General features: G+C 49.5%; 1 protein-coding gene across 1 annotated transcript in view; it reads left to right on the forward strand.

Annotated features, from left to right (window-relative positions):
* Positions 1-21,610, forward strand: part of LOC135057142 (uncharacterized) — a 169,945-nt gene that overhangs the window by 35,149 nt on the left and 113,186 nt on the right. The window lies entirely within an intron of this gene.

A 21,610-nucleotide genomic window follows, 5' to 3' on the forward strand; every position in this document is an offset into this window, starting at 1 on the left:
CTTTTCACATCAATCAACCAATAGTAGTTCCTGTGTTGACAGCACATTCTGGAACTCTGGATGTGGTTCGTGCGTTACGCGTTTATGTAACCCGAACGTCTTCAGTTCGTAAGACGGATACGTTATTTGTTCTCTATGATGCTGCCAAGATGGGTTGGCCAGCATCTAAACAAACTTTATCCAGATGGATAAAACTGACCATACGCCAGGCTTACCTTCATGCTAGGTTACAACCGCCTACGTCAGTAACCGCTCATTCCACACGTTCTGTGGGAACTTCATGGGCAGCTGGTCGTGGGGCTTCTGCGACGCAGCTTTGCCGGGCGGCTACATGGTCTTCAGTGCACACGTTTGTGCGCTTTTACAAGTTTGATACTTTTGCGGCATCAGCATCTAGCTTTGGCCGCCTAGTGTTACAAGTGCCAAACTGCTCTCCCGCCCACGGGGGAAGCTTTGGTACGTCCCAAGAGTACTCCAGTGACCCCTAGTGGATGAAAAAGAAAATAGGATTTTGGTACTTACCAGGTAAATCCTTTTCTTTGAATCCATAGGGGTCACTGGACGCCCACCCAGAGCAGTTTACTTACTTGGGGTTAGTTCTGAGGATCTTATGGTAACACATTTTCACCGACTGGTTCACGTTACAAGTGCTGGTTAGGGTGTCAACTGTTAGTTGTCAGTAACGTTATGGGTTAACTTCGTTATTGTCAGTTATGTTATATGTAATACTCCATTATTAACCTCTCTTAATTCCTGTTCGGCTCAGTAAAAAACACTGAGTAAGTGCTCAGGGATATGGAGGGGTGGAGTGTTACTAAATTTAAATATTCAGTGCTGTGTTCCTACGGAAGCCCGTCCATATCCCAAGAGTACTCCAGTGACCCCTATGGATTCAAAGAAAAGGATTTACCTGGTAAGTACCAAAATCCTATTTTTATAGTATTTTTTCTTTTTATGAGTGATCTCTCTATGCGTCTTAAGAAAGATGCTCCAACAACTCTCTGCCGGGTTGCGGCAACTGTTAACTCCGAGTACACTGCTGTTTCGGCGGGCTTCAGACTGGATGTACTGATGACTCCAGGCTACGTCCGGAGAACGGAGAGAAGGTAAGGCGTCTGTTACCGATCAGCGGTTTAAGATGCATATAACGCAACCTTATTGTCTCAGGTGGAGACTACCGGACAGTCGCTGATGCTGCTGCCACATCGGGTGCACCAGCGCTAGACCTCAGAGATCATAGGTTCTGGGGAATAGTAGAGGCCGTTATCCCTGAGGTTGATGTCAGCAGTGGGGAGTCAGACGCTTCCCTGGTCGTACCTCCTCCCAGTTCATGACCAGTGTCTGCAGAGTTTCCTGCCATGACCTGCTATTTCTCTAACATCCTAGTGGATACTGGGGAACTGTACTTTCATAGGGGTATAGATCGGGTCCACTGGATCATGGCACTTTAAAACCTTTAGTGTGTGTGTGTGTGCTGGCTCCTCCCATCTATGCCCCTCCTACCAGACTCAGTTTAGTAAAATGTGCCCAAGGAACCGGGTGCATCTCTCTGGAGCTCCAGAGAGTTTCCTTTAATTTCTCTAACGTCCTAGTGGATGCTGGGGACTCCGTCAGGACCATGCTGGGGACTCCGTCAGGACCATGGGGAATAGCGGCTCCGCAGGAGACAGGGCACAAAAGCAAGCTTTTAGGATCACATGGTGTGTACTGGCTCCTCCCCCTATGACCCTCCTCCAAGCCTCAGTTAGGTTTTTGTGCCCGGCCGAGAAGGGTGCAATCTAGGTGGCTCTCTTAAAGAGTTACTTAGAAAAAGTTTTTAGGTTCTTTATTTTCAGTGAGTCCTGCTGGCAACAGGCTCACTGCATCGAGGGACTTAGGGGAGAGATTTTCAACTCACCTGCGTGCAGGATGGATTGGATTCTTAGGCTACTGGACATAGCTCCAGAGGGAGTCGGAACACAGGGCTCGCCCTGGGGTTCGTCCCGGAGCCGCGCCGCCGACCCCCCTTGCAGACGCTGAAGATGAAGAGGTCCGGAACCAGGCGGCAGAAGACTCTCAGTCTTCATCAGGTAGCGCACAGCACTGCAGCTGTGCGCCATTGTTGTCAGCACACTTCACACAGCGGTCACGGAGGGTGCAGGGCGCTGGAGGGGGGCGCCCTGGGCAGCAATGTATAATACCTGTATGGCGAAAAATACATCACATATAGCCCTTGAGGCTATATGGATGTATTTAACCCCTGCCAGATATCTAAAACTCCGGAGAAGAAGCCCGCCGAAAAGGGGGCGGGGCCTATTCTCCTCAGCACACAGCGCCATTTTCCCTCACAGAAAGGCTGGTGGGAAGGCTCCCATGCTCTCCCCTGCACCGCACTACAGAAACAGGGTTAAAACAGAGAGGGGGGGCACTGATTTGGCGATATGTATATATATTAAAATGCTATAAGGGAGGAACACTTATATAAAGGTTGTCCCTGGATAATTATAGCGTTTTGGTGTGTGCTGGCAAACTCTCCCTCTGTCTCCCCAAAGGGCTAGTGGGTCCTGTCCTCTATCAGAGCATTCCCTATGTGTGTGCTGTATGTCGGTACGTGTGTGTCGACATGTATGAGGAAAATATTGGTGAGGAGGCGGAGCAAATTGCCTGTATGGTGATGTCACTCTCTAGGGAGTCGACACCGGAATGGATGGCTTATTTATGGAAATTACGTGACAATGTCAACACGCTGCAAGCCGGTTGACGACATGAGAGGGCCGGCGAACAAATTAGTATCTGTCCAGGCGTCTCAAACACCGTCAGGGGCTGTAAAATGCCCATTTACCTCAGTCGGTCGACACAGACCCAGACACGGACACTGATTTCAGTGTCGACGGTGAAGAAACAAACGTATTTTCTTTTAGGGCCACACGTTAAGGGCAATGAAGGAGGTGTTACATATTTCTGATACTCCAAGTACCACAAAAAAGGGTATTATGTGTGAGGTGAAAAAACTACCTGTAGTTTCTCTATCGTCCTAGTGGATGCTGGGGTTCCTGAAAGGACCATGGGGAATAGCGGCTCCGCAGGAGACAGGGCACAAAAAGTAAAGCTTTTTCCGATCAGGTGGTGTGCACTGGCTCCTCCCCCTATGACCCTCCTCCAGACTCCAGTTAGATTTTTGTGCCCGGCCGAGAAGGGTGCAATCTAGGTGGCTCTCCTAAAGAGCTGCTTAGAAAAAGTTTAGCTAGGTTTTTTATTTTACAGTGATTCCTGCTGGCAACAGGATCACTGCAGCGAGGGACTGAGGGGAGAAGGAGTCAACTCACCTGCGTGCAGGATGGATTGGCTTCTTGGCTACTGGACATCAAGCTCCAGAGGGACGATCACAGGTACAGCCTGGATGGTCACCGGAGCCGCGCCGCCGGCCCCCTTGCAGATGCTGAAGTCAGAAGAGGTCCAGAATCGGCGGCTGAAGACTCCTGCAGTCTTCTAAAGGTAGCGCACAGCACTGCAGCTGTGCGCCATTTTCCTCTCAGCACACTTCACACGGCAGTCACTGAGGGTGCAGGGCGCTGGGAGGGGGGCGCCCTGGGAGGCAAATGAGTACCTATAAAGGCTAAAAATACCTCACATATAGCCCTAGAGGCTATATGGAGATATTTAACCCCTGCCTAATTTGTCTAAATAGCGGGAGACGAGCCCGCCGGAAAAGGGGCGGGGCCTATCTCCTCAGCACACGGCGCCATTTCCTCTCACAGCTCCGCTGGTCAGGACGGCTCCCAAGTCTCTCCCCTGCACTGCACTACAGAAACAGGGTAAAACAGAGAGGGGGGGGCACATTTATGGCGATATTTTGATATAACAAAGCAGCTATAAGGGAGCACTTATTATAAGGCTATCCCTGATATATATATAGCGCTTTTGGTGTGTGCTGGCAAACTCTCCCTCTGTCTCCCCAAAGGGCTAGTGGGTCCTGTCTTCATTAGGAGCATTCCCTGTGTGTCTGCTGTGTGTCGGTACGTGTGTGTCGACATGTATGAGGACGATATTGGTGTGGAGGCGGAGCAATTGCCAAATATGAGGATGTCACCCCCTAGGGAGTCGACACCAGAATGGATGCCTTTATTTATGGAACTACGGGATAGTGTCAACACGCTAAAGCAGTCGTTTGACGACATGAGACGGCCGGACAATCAATTAGTGCCTGTCCAGACGACTCAAACACCGTCAGGGGCTGTGAAACGCCCTTTGCCTCAGTCGGTCGACACAGACCCAGACACAGGCGATGACTCCAGTGGTGACGGTGACGAATCAACCGTATTTTCCAGTAGGGCCACACGTTATATGATTTTGGCAATGAAGGAGGCGTTACATTTAGCTGATACTACAGGTACCACTAAACAGGGTATTATGTGGGGTATGAAAAAACTACCTATAGTTTTTCCTGAATCAGAAGAACTAAATGACGTGTGTAATGAAGCGTGGGTTGCCCCTGATAAAAAGCTGATAATTTCAAAGAAATTATTGGCATTATACCCTTTCCCGCCAGAGGTTAGGGAGCGCTGGGAAACACCTCCTAGGGTGGACAAGGCGCTAACACGCTTATCTAAACAAGTGGCGTTACCCTCTCCTGAGACGGCCGCACTTAAAGATCCATCAGATAGGAGGATGGAAAATATCCAAAAAAGTATATACACACATGCAGGTGTTATACTACGACCAGCTGTAGCGACTGCCTGGATGGGCAGTGCGGGGGTAGTTTGGTCAGAGTCCCTGATTGAAAATATTGATACCCTGGACAGGGACAATATTTTACTGTCGTTAGAACAAATAAAGGATGCATTTCTTTATATGCGTGATGCACAGAGGGATATATGCACACTGGCATCACGGGTAAGTGCTATGTCCATTTCGGCCAGAAGAGCTTTATGGACGCGACAGTGGACAGGCGATGCGGATTCAAAACGGCATATGGAAGTTTTGCCGTATAAAGGGGAGGAGTTATTTGGAGTCGGTCTATCAGATTTGGTGGCCACGGCTACAGCCGGGAAATCCACCTTTCTACCTCAAGTCACTCCCCAACAGAAAAAGGCACCGACTTTTCAACCGCAGCCCTTTCGTTCCTTTAAAAATAAGAGAGCAAAGGGCTATTCATATCTGCCACGAGGCAAAGGTCGAGGGAAGAGACAGCAACACGCAGCTCCTTCCCAGGATCAGAAGCCCTCCCCGGCTTCTACAAAAGCCTCAGCATGACGCTGGGGCTTCTCAAGCGGACTCGGGGACGGTGGGGGGTCGTCTCAAAAATTACAGCGCGCAGTGGGCTCACTCGCAAGTAGATCCCTGGATCCTGCAGATAATATCTCAGGGATACAGGTTGGAATTAGAGACAGATCCACCTCGCCGTTTCCTGAAGTCTGCTTTACCAACGTCCCCCTCCGAAAGGGAGACGGTGTTGGAAGCCATTCACAAGCTGTACTCTCAGCAGGTGATAGTCAAGGTACCTCTTCTGCAACAAGGGAAGGGGTATTATTCCACTCTTTTTGTGGTACCGAAGCCGGATGGCTCGGTAAGGCCTATTCTAAATCTGAAGTCCTTGAACCTGTACATAAAGAAGTTCAAGTTCAAAATGGAGTCACTCAGAGCAGTGATAGCGAACCTGGAAGAGGGGGACTTTATGGTATCCTTGGACATCAAGGATGCGTATCTCCACGTTCCAATTTACCCCTCACACCAGGGGTACCTCAGGTTCGTTGTACAAAACTGTCACTATCAGTTTCAGACGCTGCCGTTCGGATTGTCCACGGCACCTCGGATCTTTACAAAGGTAATGGCCGAGATGATGATTCTTCTTCGAAGAAAAGGCGTATTAATTATCCCATACTTGGACGATCTCCTAATAAGGGCGAGGTCCAGAGAACAGCTAGAGATGGGATTAGCACTGTCTCAAGAAGTGCTAAAACAGCACGGGTGGATTCTGAATATTCCAAAATCCCAGTTAATGCCGACAACTCGTCTGCTGTTCCTAGGGATGATTCTGGACACGGTTCAGAAAAAGGTTTTTCTCCCGGAGGAAAAAGCCAAGGAGTTATCCGAGCTTGTCAGGAACCTCCTAAAACCAGGAAAGGTGTCTGTACATCAATGCACAAGAGTCCTGGGAAAAATGGTGGCTTCTTACGAAGCAATTCCATTCGGCAGATTCCACGCAAGAATTTTCCAAAGGGATCTGTTGGACAAATGGTCAGGGTCGCATCTTCAGATGCACCTGCGGATAACCCTGTCTCCAAGGACAAGGGTGTCTCTTCTGTGGTGGTTGCAGAGTGCTCATCTATTGGAGGGCCGCAGATTCGGCATACAGGATTGGATCCTGGTGACCACGGACGCCAGCCTGAGAGGCTGGGGAGCAGTCACACAAGGAAGAAACTTCCAGGGAGTATGGACGAGCCTGGAAACGTCTCTTCACATAAACATTCTGGAACTAAGAGCAATATACAATGCTCTAAGCCAGGCAGAACCTCTGCTTCAGGGAAAACCGGTGTTGATCCAGTCGGACAACATCACGGCAGTCGCCCATGTGAACAGACAGGGCGGCACAAGAAGCAGGAGTGCAATGGCAGAAGCTGCAAGGATTCTTCGCTGGGCAGAGAATCATGTGATAGCACTGTCAGCAGTGTTCATCCCGGGAGTGGACAACTGGGAAGCAGACTTCCTCAGCAGACACGATCTTCACCCGGGAGAGTGGGGACTTCATCCAGAAGTCTTCCACATGCTGGTAACCCGTTGGGAAAGACCAATGGTGGACATGATGGCGTCTCGCCTCAACAAAAAACTGGACAGGTATTGCGCCAGGTCAAGAGATCCGCAGGCAATAGCTGTGGACGCGCTGGTAACGCCTTGGGTGTACCAGTCGGTGTATGTGTTTCCTCCTCTGCCTCTCATACCAAAAGTATTGAGAATTATACGGCAAAGAGGCGTAAGAACGATACTAGTGGTTCCGGATTGGCCAAGAAGGACTTGGTACCCGGAACTTCAAGAGATGATCACGGAAGATCCGTGGCCTCTACCTCTAAGGAGGGACTTGCTTCAGCAGGGTCCCTGTCTGTTTCAAGACTTACCGCGGCTGCGTTTGACGGCATGGCGGTTGAACGCCGGATCCTAAAGGAAAAAGGCATGCCGGAAGAAGTCATTCCTACTTTGATTAAAGCAAGGAAGGAAGTAACCGTGCAACATTATCACCGAATTTGGCGAAAATATGTTGCGTGGTGCGAAGATCGGAGTGCTCCGACGGAGGAATTTCAACTGGGTCGATTCCTACATTTCCTGCAATCAGGATTGTCAATGGGTCTCAAATTGGGATCTATTAAGGTTCAAATTTCGGCCCTGTCGATTTTCTTTCAAAAAGAATTGGCTTCAGTCCCTGAAGTCCAGACCTTTGTTAAGGGAGTGCTGCATATACAGCCTCCTGTGGTGCCTCCAGTGGCACCGTGGGATCTCAATGTGGTTTTGGATTTCCTAAAATCTCATTGGTTTGAACCACTAAAAAAGGTGGATTTGAAATATCTCACATGGAAAGTGACCATGCTTCTAGCCCTGGCTTCTGCCAGGAGAGTGTCAGAATTGGCAGCTTTATCTTACAAAAGCCCATATCTGATTTTCCATTCGGACAGGGCAGAACTGCGGACTCGTCCGCATTTTCTCCCTAAGGTGGTATCAGCATTTCATCTGAACCAACCTATTGTAGTGCCTGCGGCTACAAGTGACTTGGAGGACTCCAAGTTACTGGACGTTGTCAGAGCATTAAAAATATATATTGCAAGGACAGCTGGAGTCAGAAAATCTGACTCGTTGTTTATATTGTATGCACCCAACAAGATGGGTGCTCCTGCGTCTAAGCAGACGATTGCTCGTTGGATCTGTAGCACAATCCAACTTGCACATTCTGTGGCAGGCCTGCCACAGCCTAAATCTGTAAAGGCCCACTCCACAAGGAAGGTGGGCTCATCTTGGGCGGCTGCCCGAGGGGTCTCGGCATTACAACTTTGCCGAGCAGCTACGTGGTCAGGGGAGAACACGTTTGTAAAATTCTACAAATTTGATACTCTGGCTAAGGAGGACCTGGAGTTCTCTCATTCGGTGCTGCAGAGTCATCCGCACTCTCCCGCCCGTTTGGGAGCTTTGGTATAATCCCCATGGTCCTTTCAGGAACCCCAGCATCCACTAGGACGATAGAGAAAATAAGATTTTACTTACCGATAAATCTATTTCTCGGAGTCCGTAGTGGATGCTGGGCGCCCATCCCAAGTGCGGATTATCTGCATAAATTGTACATAGTTATTGTTAACTAATTCGGGTTATTGTTGAAGGAAGCCATCTTTCAGAGGCTCCGCTGTTATCATACTGTTAACTGGGTTTAGATCACAAGTTGTACGGTGTGATTGGTGTGGCTGGTATGAGTCTTACCCGGGATTCAAAATCCTCCCTTATTGTGTACGCTCGTCCGGGCACAGTACCTAACTGGAGTCTGGAGGAGGGTCATAGGGGGAGGAGCCAGTGCACACCACCTGATCGGAAAAAGCTTTACTTTTTGTGCCCTGTCTCCTGCGGAGCCGCTATTCCCCATGGTCCTTTCAGGAACCCCAGCATCCACTACGGACTCCGAGAAATAGATTTATCGGTAAGTAAAATCTTATTTTTTCCTGAATCAGATAAATTAAATGAAGTGTGTGATGATGCGTGGGTTTCCCCCGATAGAAAATTATTGGCGGTATACCCTTTCCCGCCAGAAGTTAAGGCGCGGTGGGAAACACCCCTCAGGGTGGATAAGGCGCTCACACGCTTATCAGAACAAGTGGCGGTACCATCTACGGATAGGGCCGTACTTAAGGAGCCAGCTTGATAGGAGGCTGAAAAATATCCTAAAAAGTATACACACACATGCTGGTGTTATACTGCGATCAGCGATCGCCTCAGCCTGGATGTGCAGAGCTGAGGTGGCTTGGTCGGATTCCCTGACTAAAAATATTGATACCTTTGACAGGGACAGTATTTTATTGAATATAGAGCATTTAAAGGATGCATTTCTATATATGCGAGATGTGCAGAGGGATATTTGCACTCTGGCATCAAGAGTAAATGCGATGTCCATATCTGCAAGAAGATGTTTATGGACACGACAGTGGTCAGGTGATGCAGATTCCAAACGGCACAAAGATGTATTGCCGTATAAAGGGGAGGAGTTATTTGGGGTCGGTCCATGGGACCTGGTGGCCAGGGCATCTGCTGGAAAATCCACCGTTTTTTACCCTAAGTCACATCTCTGCAGAAAAAGACACCGTCTTTTCAGCCTCAGTCCTTTCGTCCCTATAAGAGTCATATCTGCCCAGGGATAGAGGAAAGGGAAGAAGACTGCAGCAGGCAGCCCATTCCCAGAAACAGAAGCCCTCCACCGCTTCTACCAAGTTCTCAGCATGACGCTGGGACCGTACAGGACCCCTGGATCCTACAAGTAGTATCCAAGGGGTACAGATTGGAATGTCGAGAGGTTTCCCCCCTCGCAGGTTCCTGTAGTCTGCTGTACCAATGTCTCCCTCCGACAGGGAGGCAGTATTGAAAACAATTCACAAGCTGTATTCTCAGCAGGTGATAATAAAATTACCCCTCCGACAACAAGGAAAGGGGTATTACTCCACACTATATGGTGGTACTGAAGGCTAGGTGAGACCTATTCTAAATCTGAAAAATTTGAACACTTGCAAGGGTTCAAATCCAGATGGAGTCACTCAGAGCAGTGATAGCAAAGAACAAGGGGACTATATGGTGTCCCGGGACATCAGGGATGCTTACCTCCATGTCCCAAAATTTGCCTTTTCTCACCAAGGGTACCTCAGGTTCGTGGTACAGAACTGTCACTATCAGTTTCAAGACGATGCCGTTGGATTGTCCAAGGCACCCCGGGTCCTTACCAAGGTAATGACCGAAAGGAGGATTCGTCTTCAAAGAAAATGGACGACCTCCTGATAAGAACAAGGTCCAGAGAACAGTTGGAGGTCGGAGTAGCACTATCTCAAGTAGTTCTACGACAGCACGGGTGGATTCTAAATATTCCAAAACCGCAGTTGTTCCGACGACACGTCTGCTGGTCCTAGGGATGATTCTGGACACAGTCCAGGAAAAGGTGTTTCTCCCAGAGGAGAAAGCCAGGGAGTTATCCGAGCTAATCGGGATCCTCCTAAAACCAGGAAAAGTGTCAGTGCATCATTGCACAAGAGTCCTGGTAAAAATGGTGGCTTATTACGAAGCGCTTCCATTCGGCAGATTTCACGCAAGAACTCTTCAGTGGGATCTGCTGGACAAATGGTCCGGATCGCATCTTCAGATGCATCAGCGGATAACCCTATATCCAAGGACAAGGGTGTCTCTCCTGTGGTGATTACAGAGTGCTCATCTTCTAGAGGGCCGCAGATTCGGCATTCAAGATTGGATGCTGGTGACCACGGACGCCAGCCTGAGAGGCTGGGGAGCAGTCACACAAGGAGTGTGATCAAGTCTGGAGAATTCTCTCCACATAAATATACTGGAGCTAAGAGCAAATTTATAATGCTCTAAGCTTAGCAAGACCTCTGCTTCAAGGTCAGCCGGTATTGATCCAGTGGGATAACATCACGGCAGTCGCCCACGTAAACAGAAAGGGCGGCACAAGAAGCAGGAGGGCAGTGGCAAAACTGCAAGGATTTTTCGCTAGGCGGAAAATCATGTGATAGCACTGTCAGCACTGTCATTCCGGGAGTGGACGACTGGGAAGCAGACTTCCTCAGCAGGCACGACCTCCACCCGGGAGAGTGGGAACTTCATCGGGAAGTTTTCCGCATGATTGTGAACCGTTGGGAAAGACCAAAGGTGGACATGATGGCGTCCCGCCCGAACAAAAAATGGGACAGGTATTGCGCCAGGTCACGAGACCTTCAGGCGATAGCTGTGGACGTCCTGGTAACACCGTGGGTGTAACAGTCGGTGTATGTGTTCCCTCCTCTGCTTCTCATAACCAAGGTATTGAGAATTATAAGACATAGAGGAGTAAGAACTATACTCGTGGCTCCGGATTGGCCAAGAGGGACTTGGTAACCGGAACTTCAAGAGATGCTCACAGAGGACTAATGGCCTCGGGAGCTAAGAAGGGATTTGCTTTCAGCAAGTACCATGTCTGTTCCAAGAGGAACCGTGGCATCGGCCTTTAAGAAAGGACCTGCTCCAGCAGGGACCTTGTCTGTTCCAAGACTTACCGCGACTGCGTTTGACGGCATGGCGGTTTGAACGCCGGATCCTAAGGGAAAAGGCATTCCGGAAGAGGTCATACCTACCCTGGTCAAAGCCAGGAAGGAGGTGACCGCACAACGTTATCACCACATGTGGTAAAAATATGTTGCGTGGGTGAGGCCAGGAAGGCCCCACGAAAAAAAAAAAAAAAAAAATTTCAACTAGGTCGATTTCTGCACTTCCTGCAAACAGGAGTGTCTATGAGCCTCAAATTGGGGTCCATTAAGGTTCAAGTTTCGGCCCTATAGATTTTCTTCCAGAAAGAATTGGCTTCAGTTCCTGAAGTCCAGACGTTTGTCAAGGGAGTATTGCATATACAGCCCTTGTGTGCCTCCAGTGGCACCGTGGGATCTCAACGTAGTGTTGGGATTCCTCAAATCATATTGGTTTGAACCACTCAAATCTGTGGATTTGAAATATCTCACATGGAAAGTGACCATGCTGTTGGCCCTGGCCTCGGCCAGGCGATTGTCAAAATTGGCGGCTTTGTCTTACAAAAGCCCATATTTGATTTTCCATTCGGACAGGGCAGAACTGCGGACTCGTCCCCAGTTTCTTCCTAAGGTGGTGTCAGCGTTTCACCTGAAACAACCTATTGTGGTGCCTGCGGCTACTAGGGACTTGGAGGACTCCAAGTTGCTAGACGTTGTCAGGGCCCTGAAAATATATATATATATATATATATAATTCCAGGACGGCTGGAGTCAGAAAGTCTGACTTGCTGTTTATATTGTAGGCACCCAAAAAGCTGGGTGCTCCTGCTTCTAAGCAGACTATTGCTCGTTGGATTTGTAGTACAATTCAGCTTGCACATTCTGTGGCAGGCCTGCCACAGCCAAAATCTGTAAATGCCCATTCCACAAGGAAGGTGGGCTCATCTTGGGCGGCTGCCCGAGGGGTCTCGGCTTTACAACTTTGCCGAGCAGCTACTTGGTCAGGGGCAAACACGTTTGCAAAATTCTACAAATTTGATACCCTGGCTGAGGAGGACCTGGAGTTCTCTCATTCGGTGCTGCAGAGTCATCCGCACTCTCCCGCCCGTTTGGGAGCTTTGGTATAATCCCCATGGTCCTGACGGAGTCCCCAGCATCCACTAGGACGTTAGAGAAAATAAGATTTTACTTACCGATAAATCTATTTCTCATAGTCCGTAGTGGATGCTGGGCGCCCATCCCAAGTGCGGATTGTCTGCATTACTTGTACATAGTTATTGTTACAAAAAATCGGGTTATTATTGTTGTGAGCCATCTTTTTTAGAGGCTACTTCATTGTTATCATACTGTTAACTGGGTTCAAATCACAAGTTGTACGGTGTGATTGGTGTGGCTGGTATGAGTCTTACCCGGGATTCAAGATCCTTCCTTATTGTGTACGCTCGTCCGGGCACAGTACCTAACTGAGGCTTGGAGGAGGGTCATAGGGGGAGGAGCCAGTACACACCATGTGATCCTAAAAGCTTGCTTTTGTGCCCTGTCTCCTGTGGAGCCGCTATTCCCCATGGTCCTGACGGAGTCCCCAGCATGGTCCTGACGGAGTCCCCAGCATCCACTACGGACTATGAGAAATAGATTTATCGGTAAGTAAAATCTTATTTTTTGTTTTAGTTTATTGTTTTCAGGTAGTCCTGGTTGGCAACCAGGCTACCTGCTTCGTGGGACTTAGAGGGGAAACCGAACCAACCTCCTGAGGGTTAATGGTTCGTAATCCCAGCTGACAGGACACTGAGTTCCTGAGGTGCTGATCACACATCGTTAGTATGTGTGCCCACGCCAGCAGCAAGCCGCCACCGTCTAACAGATGCAAAAGATCGAGGTGCTATGAGTGTTACACCGGGGTCCTGATTAGTGAGTCCCCGTTGCAGTTTGGCGGCATGTCGTGTGGTGGTCACGAGCCATGAGCTGCAGTGCCCGCCGCAATAAAACTGGCTCAGGGCTCATGCCCTGCAGTTCTCACTGCCCCTTAGGGCTTGTCTGTGCTGTTATCTATATGAAATTTACGGGATCCGGTCTGAAGATCGACAGTGTCTAGGTCGACAATGTTTAGGTCGGTCACTAGGTCGACACGGTCAGAAATTCAACATGTTCTAGGTCGACAGGTCAAAAGGTCGAGTTTTTAAAAAAATTATATTTTTTTTAACTTTTTCATACTTAACAATCCAAGTGGACTACGATTGGAACGGTAATCTGTGCCGAGCGAAACGAGGCACCTTGCCCGAAGCATGGCTCTGGGTTCCATGGCAGCGCCATGTCTGTCTCGGCTTGCAGGGGTCTCTGGCTGTGCCAATGGTCTGCAGACGCGGAGTCCAGGAAAAGTGTAGAGAACCTACCCTATTTAGGTCAGGCTCTTTTTGGGGAGGCGCTGGATGCGTGGATTGCTACGGCTACGTCGGGTAAGTCTCCTTTTCTTCCCTCAGCTGCACCGGCTACAAAGAAACCTTTTACTCCCAACACGTGACAATCCTTTCGGCCCGCTAGGACTAGAAAGAACAAACCCTCCCACACCTTCTTTAGAGGTGGTCGAGCCAAATCCAAGAAACCTGCACCTGCAGGTTCCTAGGACCAGAAGCCTGCTTCTGGTGCCTCAAAATCTAACGCCCCATTTAATAAGACTGTGCGTGCCTGTATCTGCTGTGAGGTTTCACTCTCAGTGTTTCCCAGATATAACTGTCACTATATTCTGTACCCTACGAGGCTAGGTGCGTCAGTGTCCGCTAATATAGTGCGTCACAGTATTTCTCTTACGTCCTAGAGGATGCTGGGGACTCCGTAAGGACCATGAGGTATAGACTGCCTCCGCAGGAGACATGGGCACTATAAAGAACTTTAGAATGGGTTTGCACTGGCTCCTCCCTCTATGCCCCTCCTCCTGACCTCAGTTAGATCCAGTGCCCAGAGGAGATTGGGTGCACTACAGGGAGCTCTCCTGAGTTTCTCTGATAAAGAATTTTGTTAGGTTTTTTATTTTCAGGGAGCACTGCTGGCAACAGGCTCCCTGCATCGTGGGACTGAGGAGAGAGAAGCAGACCTACTGAAGTGATAGGCTCTGCTTCTTAGGCTACTGGACACCATTAGCTCCAGAGGGAGTCGGAACGCAGGTTTTCCCCCACTGTTTGTCCCAGAGCCGCGCCGCCGTCCTCCTCACAGAGCCGGAAGATTGAAGCCGGGTTAGTATAAGAAGAAAAGAAGACTTCAAGGCGGCAGAAGACTTCAGATCTTCACTGAGGTAAGCGCGCATCGGTAATGCTGTGCGCCATTGCTACCACACACTACACACACTAGCGGGCACTGATGGGTGCAGGGTGCAGGGGGGGCGCCCTGGGCAGCAATAATAACATCTATATCTGGTATTATAATAGGCACTGCGGAGGCAGTCATTCTTTAATTCCCCCGCCAGTTTTGATATTGAGCGGGACCGAAGCCCGCCGCTGGAGGGGGCGGAGCTTGGTCCCTCAGCACTAACCAGCGCTATTTTCTCCACAGAGATCTGCAGAGAAGCTGGCTCCTCTGTATCTCCCCTACTGAACATGGTGACACAGGGCTGAAAAGAGGAGGGGGTGCACTTGTAAGGCGCAGTGAGTGTATTAACACAGTGAGTAATATAAAAAGCGCTATTATCTGGGAGTTTATTTTCCAGTGTCAGTTGGCGCTGGGTGTGTGTTGGCATACTCTCTCTCTGTCTTTCCAAAGGGCCTTATTGGGGAACTGTCTCCTTATAACTATATCCCTGTGTATGTGGGGGTGTCGGTACGAGTGTGTCGGCATGTCTGATGCGGAAGGCTCAGCTAAGGAGGAGGTGGAGCAGATGATTGTGGTGGCTCCGTCGGCAACGCCGACTCATGATTGGATGGACATGTGGAATGTTTTAAATGCAAATGTGACCAAGAGATTGGACAAAGCAGAGTCCGGGAGTCAATCCATGGCTTCGGCTGGGTCACTGGGCCCTTCTGGGTCTCAGAAACGTCCCCTATCCCAAATAGCAGACACTGATACCGACACGGATTCTGACTCCAGTGTCGATGAGGCGAGGTTACACCCAAGGATGGGCAAAAGTATTCATTATATGATTCTTGCAATAAAAGATGTTTTGCATATCACAGATGACCCCTCGGTCCCTGACACGAGGGTGCGCATGTATAAGGAAAAGAAACCTGAGGTAACCTTTCCCCCATCCCATGAGCTTAACGAGTTATTTGAAAAAGCTTGGGAAACTCCAGATAAAAAACTGCAGATTCCCAAGAGGATTCTTATGGCGTATCCTTTCCCTGCACAGGACAGGGTACGGTACGTTGGGAATCCTCACCCAGAGTAAACAAGGCTTTAACACGCCTGTCCAAGAAAGTGGCGCTACCGTCTCCGGACACGGCAGTCCTCAAGGATCCTGCTGTTTGCAGACAGGAAACTACTTAAAAGTCTATTTATGCGTATACAGGTGCTTTGCTCAGACCGGCAATTGCATCGGCATGGGTGTGTAGTGCAGTTGCAGCTTGGACAGATACCTTGTCAGCTGACCTTGATACCCTAGATGGGGATACCATTTTATTGACCTTAGGCCACATTAAAGACGCAGTCTTATATATGATTGACGCTCAAAGAGACGTTGGGCTGCTGGGTTCGAGAGCCAACGCCATGGCGATTTCTGCTAGGCAAGCCCTGTGGACCCGCAGTGGACGGGTGATGCCGACTCAAAGAAGCATATGGAAGTTTTATTTGGGGAAGGTCTCGCGGACCTGGTTGTCACAGCTACCACGGGTAAAACTACCTTTTTGCCTTTTGTTCCCCCGCAGCAAAAGAAAACTCCACAATATCAGATGCAGTCCTTTCGGTCGCATAAGTCCAGAAGAGGTCGGGGCTCATCTTTCCTCACCAGAGGTAAGGGTAGAGGAAAGAGAGCACCTGCTCCGGCTAGTTCCCAGGAGCAGAAGTCCTCCCCGGCTTCTACTAAATCCACCGCATGACGCTGGGGCTCCACTGAGGGAGTTCGCACCGGTGGGGGCACGTCTTCGACATTTCAGCCAGGTCTGGGTTCTGTTATACGTGGATCCTTGGGCGATGGAAATTGTATCCCAAGGCTACAAATTGGAATTAGAAGAGGTGCCCCCTCGCCAATTTTTCAAGTCGGCCTTGCCAGCTTCTCCCCCAGAGAGGGAAGTAGTGTTATCTGCAATTCAAAAGCTGTATCAACAGCAAGTGTTTGTCAAGGTTCCCCTAGTCCAACAGGGGAAAGGGTACTATTCGACCCTGTTAGTGGTCCCGAAGCCGGATGGTTCGGTCAGACCCATTTTAAATCCAAAACCCCTGAACCTGTACTTGAGAGTTCAAATTCAAGATGGAATCGCTCCGGGCTGTAATCTCCAGTCTGGAAGGGGGGATTTTATGGTGTCACTCGTCATAAAGGATGCATACCTTCATGTCTCCATATATCCTCCTCATCAGGTGTACCTGAGATTCACTGTACAGGACTGTCATTACCAGTTTCAGACGTTGCCGTTTGGGCTTTCCACGGCCCGAGGATTTTCACCAAGGTGATGGCGGAGATGATGGTGCTCCTGCACAGGCAGGGAGTCACAATTATCCCATACTTGGACGATCTCCTGATAAAAGCAAGATCGAGAGATCAATTGCAGAAGAGCGTGTCGCTCTCCCTGAGAGTGCTACAACAACACGGTTGGATTCTCAATCTGCCAAAGTCACAAATGATTCCAACGACTCGACTATCATTCCTAGGCATGATTTTGGACACGGAACAGAAGATGGTTTTTCTCCCGATGGAAAAAGCCCAGGACCTCCAGAACATGGTCAAAGACTTGCTAAAACCAAAAAGAGTGTCTGTTCATCAATGCACTCGAGTTCTGGGGAAAATGGTGGCAGCCTACGAGGCCATTCCCTTCGGCAGGTTTCATGCAAGGACGTTTCAATGGGACCTCCTGGACAAGTGGTCCGGGTCCCATCTACTAATACATCAGAAGATAAGCCTGTCCCCCCGGGCCAGGGTGTCTCTCCTGTGGTGGCTGCAAAGTGCTCACCTTCTAGAGGGTCGCAGGTTCGGCATTCAGGACTGGGTTATGGTGACCACGGACGCGAGCCTCCGAGGATGGGGGGCAGTCACACAAGGAAGACATTTTCATGGGCTATGGTCAAGCCAGGAGGCATGTCTACACATCAACGTACTGGAATTGAGGGCCATATACAACTGCCTACGACAAGCGGAGGATCTTCTTCGCGACCTACCGGTTCTGATTCAATCAGACAACGTCACAGCCGTGGCTCATGTAAACCGCCAAGGTGGGACAAGGAGCAGAGTGGCAATGGCGGAAGCCACCAGGATTCTTCGCTGGGCGGAAAATCACGTAAGCGCTCCGTCAGCGGTCTTCATTCCGGGAGTGGACAGCTGGGAAGCAGACTTCCTCAGCAGACATGATCTCCATCCAGGAGAGTGGGGACTTCATCAAGAAGTTTTTACAGAGATAACAAGTCTTTGGGGAATTCCTCACATAGACATGATGGTGTCACGCCTCAACAAGAAGCTTCGGAGGTATTGTGCCAGGTCAAGGGACTCTCAGGTAGTAGCCGTGGACGCCCTGGTGACACCTTGGGTGTTTCAGTCGGTCTATGTGTTCCCCCCTCTTCCTCTCATCTAAAAAATATTGAGAATCATAAGACAAAAAAGAGTGAAAACATTACTCATTGTTCCAGATTGGCCTCGAAGGGCCTGGTATTCAGGAGATGCTCACAGAAGATGCCTGGCCTCTTCCTCTCAGGGAGGACCTGTTACAACAGGGGCCTTGCGTGTTCCAAAACTTACCGCGATTACGTTTGACGGCATGTCAGTTGAACGCGGAATCCTAGCTGGGAAAGGTATTCCGGAGGAAGTCATCCCTACTCTGATAAAGGCTAGGAAGGAGGTGACGGCAAAACATTATCACCGTATCTGGAGGAAGTATGTTTCTCGGTGTGAAGCCAAGAATGCTCCTACAGAAGATTTCCATCTGGGCCGTTTTCTCCACTTTCTACAGACAGGAGTGGATATGGGCCTAAAATTAGGCTCCATTAAGGTACAGATTTCGGCCCTATTTTCTTTCAGAAGGAATTGGCTTCTCTCCCAGAAGTCCAGACTTTTGTAAAGGGAGTGCTACACATCCATCCTCCTTTTGTGCCCTCAGTGGCACCTTGGGACCTTAACGTGGTGTTACGGTTCCTGTAGTCTCACTGGTTTGACCCTCTTCAAACAGTTGAATTGAAATTTCTCACTTGGAAGGTGGTCATGTTGTTGGCCTTGGCATCTGCAAGGCGGGTGTCCGAATTGGCGGCCTTGTCTCACAAGAGCCCCTATTTGACCTTCCATGTGGATAGATTACAGTTGAGGACTCGTCCTCAATTTTTGTCTAAGGTGGTTTCTTCATTTCATATGAATCAACCTATTGTGGTGCCTGTGGCTACAAGTGACTTGGAGGATTCAAAGTCCCTTGATGTAGTCAGGGCCTTAAAAATTGATGTAGCCAGAATGGCTCGGGTTAGGAAAACAGAGGCACTGTTTGTCCTGTATGCAGCCAACAAGGTTGGCGCTCCTGCTTCTAAGCAGACTATTGCTCGCTGGATCTGTAACACGATTCAGCAGGCTCATTCTACGGCTGGATTGCCGTTACCAAATTCGGTAAAGGCCCATTCCACGAGGAAGGTGGGCTCTTCTTGGGCGGCTGCCCGAGGCGTCTTGGCATTACAGCTTTGCCAAGTGGCGACTTGGTCGGGGTCAAACACTTTTGCAAAATTCTACAAGTTTGATTCCCTGGCTGATGAGGACCTCATGTTTGCTTAATCGGTGCTGCAGAGTCATCCACACTCTCCCACCCGGTCTGGAGCTTTGGTATAAACCCCATGGTCCTTACGGAGTCCCCAGCATCCTCTAGGACGTAAGAGAAAATAAGATTTTAAACCTACCGGTAAATCTTTTTCTCCTAGTCCGTAGAGGATGCTGGGCGCCCGTCCCAGTGCGGGTATATTTCTGCAAGGCTTGTATATAGTTATTGCTTACATAAGGGTTATGTTACAGTTAAGATCAGTCTTTGGCTGATGCTGTTTTGTTCATACTGTTAACTGGTTGCGTATATTCCATGTTATATGGTGTGGATGGTGTGGGCTGGTATGAATCTTGCCCTTAGATTAACAAAAATCCTTTCCTCGTACTGTCCGTCTCCTCTGGGCACAGTTCTTTAACTGAGGTCTGGAGGAGGGGCATAGAGGGAGGAGCCAGTGCACACCCATCTAAAGTCTTTAGAGTGCCCATGTCTCCTGCGGAGCCCGTCTATGCCCCATGGTCCTTACGGAGTCCCCAGCATCCTCTACGGACTAGGAGAAAAAGATTTACCGGTAGGTTTAAAATCTTATTTTCTTCAAGCAGGAATGGACAAGGGTCTCTGTATAGCTTTCTTGAAGGTACAAGTGTCAACATTATCTGTATGGTTTCAAAAGAAAATTGCTAACCTAGAGGATGTTCACACTTTTTTCCATGTATTGCTTCACATTCAACCTCCTTTTGTTCCCCCCTACAGCTCCATGGGAATGAATTCTCATGAAATCTAGAATGAATTCTCAGGGCACTTCAAGTTGCTCCTTTTGAACCACTGATTCGAGTGGATCTCAAATGGTTGACAGCTAAAGTTCTTTTTTCTTACGTCCTAGAGGATGCTGGGGTCCATTTTAGTACCATGGGGTATAGACGGGTCCACTTTGAGTCATGGGCACTTTAAAAGTTTGATAGTGTGGGCTGGCTCCTCCCTCTATGCCCCTCCTACCAGACCCAGTTTAGAAAAAGTGCCCGGAGGAGCCGGTCACAGCTAGGAGAGCTCTTAGGAGTTTTTCTAGTTTTTATTGTTTTCTGAGTTGTTAGGTCACAGGCAGGCTCCCTGCTTCGTTGGACTTAAGGGGGAGTAGGACCCAACTCTAGAAGTTAATGGTTCTCTATCTCCGCTGACAGGACACTGAGCTCCTGAGGGTGATGATCGCAAGCCCCCGAGGCGACCGCTCACTCCCGCAGCACAGCCGCCACCCCTTAACAGAGCCAGAAGATAGAAGAGGTGGTGAGTATGACGCCGGCGACCCGGTTAGAGGGAAGCCGGCGGGTATGGCAGCACAAGTGTGGGAGCGCAGCTCTCGCAGGCTGCGCTCCAGCTGGCTCAGAACACACTGTGCTGGCGCGTGAGGTGCGTCCTGGGCTGACGTTTGTACCCTAACACTGGTCACGCCAGCCTGGGTATCGGTTCATCAGTGCATTCGCCTTCTGGTGAAGATGGTAGCATCTTACGAGGCTCTACAGTACGGTAGATTCCACGCATGGTCTTTCCAATGGATCTCCTGGACACATGCACCAGCGGATACGCCTGTCGCCGAAAGCCAGGATTTCGCTCCTATGGTGGCTGCAAGCTTCTCACCTTCTTGAAAGTCGCTGGTTCGAAATTCAAATTGGATCCTTCTAACCACGGATGCAATTCTCAGAGGTTGCGGAGCAGTCACCCAAGGGGAAAACTTTCAAGGAAAGTGGTCAAGTCTGGAATCCATCCTTCCGATAAACATTCTGGAACTGAGGGCCGTATACAACGGTCTTCTACAATCGGCACATCTTCTGCAAGATCGGGCCATTCAGGTTCAGTTGGACAATGTAACGGCATTGTCCTACATAAAGCGTCAAGGCGGAACGAAGAGCAGAGTGGCGATGTCAGAGGTGTCGCATCTTCTGCAAGATCGGGACATTCAGGTTCAGTTAGACAGTATAACGGCAGTGTCCTACATAAACCGTCCAGGCGGAACAAAGAGCAGAGTGGCGATGTCAGAGGTGACAAGAATCCTCCTCTGAGCAGAAAAGCACGTGCTGGCGCTGTCAGCCATCTTCATTCTGGGAGTAGACAACTGGGAAGTGGACTTCCTCAGCAGACACAGTCTCCAACCAGGAGAATGGGGCCTCCACCCGGAGGTGTTCACAAAGGTAACAAGTCGGTGGGGAGTTCCTCAGATAGACATGAAGGCCTCCCGCCTCAACAAAAAAGCTTCGGAGGTACTGTTCCAGGTCGAGAGACCCACAAACAGTGGCGGTGGATGCCTTGGTAACTCCGTGGGTGTTCCAGTCAGTATATGTGTTCCCTCCACTTATTCCAAAAGTTCCCAAACTAATAAAGAGAACAAGAGTTTAGGCAATCCTCATTGCTCCGAACTGGCCAAGACAGGCTTGGTACGCGGATCTCCTTGAATTACTGCTGGAGGATCCGAGGCCTCTTCCTCTTCGCGAGGACCTTCTCCTGTAGATGAGTGGATCTGAAAAAGATGGGGAGGTT

This window comes from Pseudophryne corroboree, chromosome 3 (genome assembly GCF_028390025.1).
Source record: "Pseudophryne corroboree isolate aPseCor3 chromosome 3, aPseCor3.hap2, whole genome shotgun sequence".
NCBI classification, from domain to species: Eukaryota; Metazoa; Chordata; class Amphibia; order Anura; family Myobatrachidae; genus Pseudophryne; species Pseudophryne corroboree.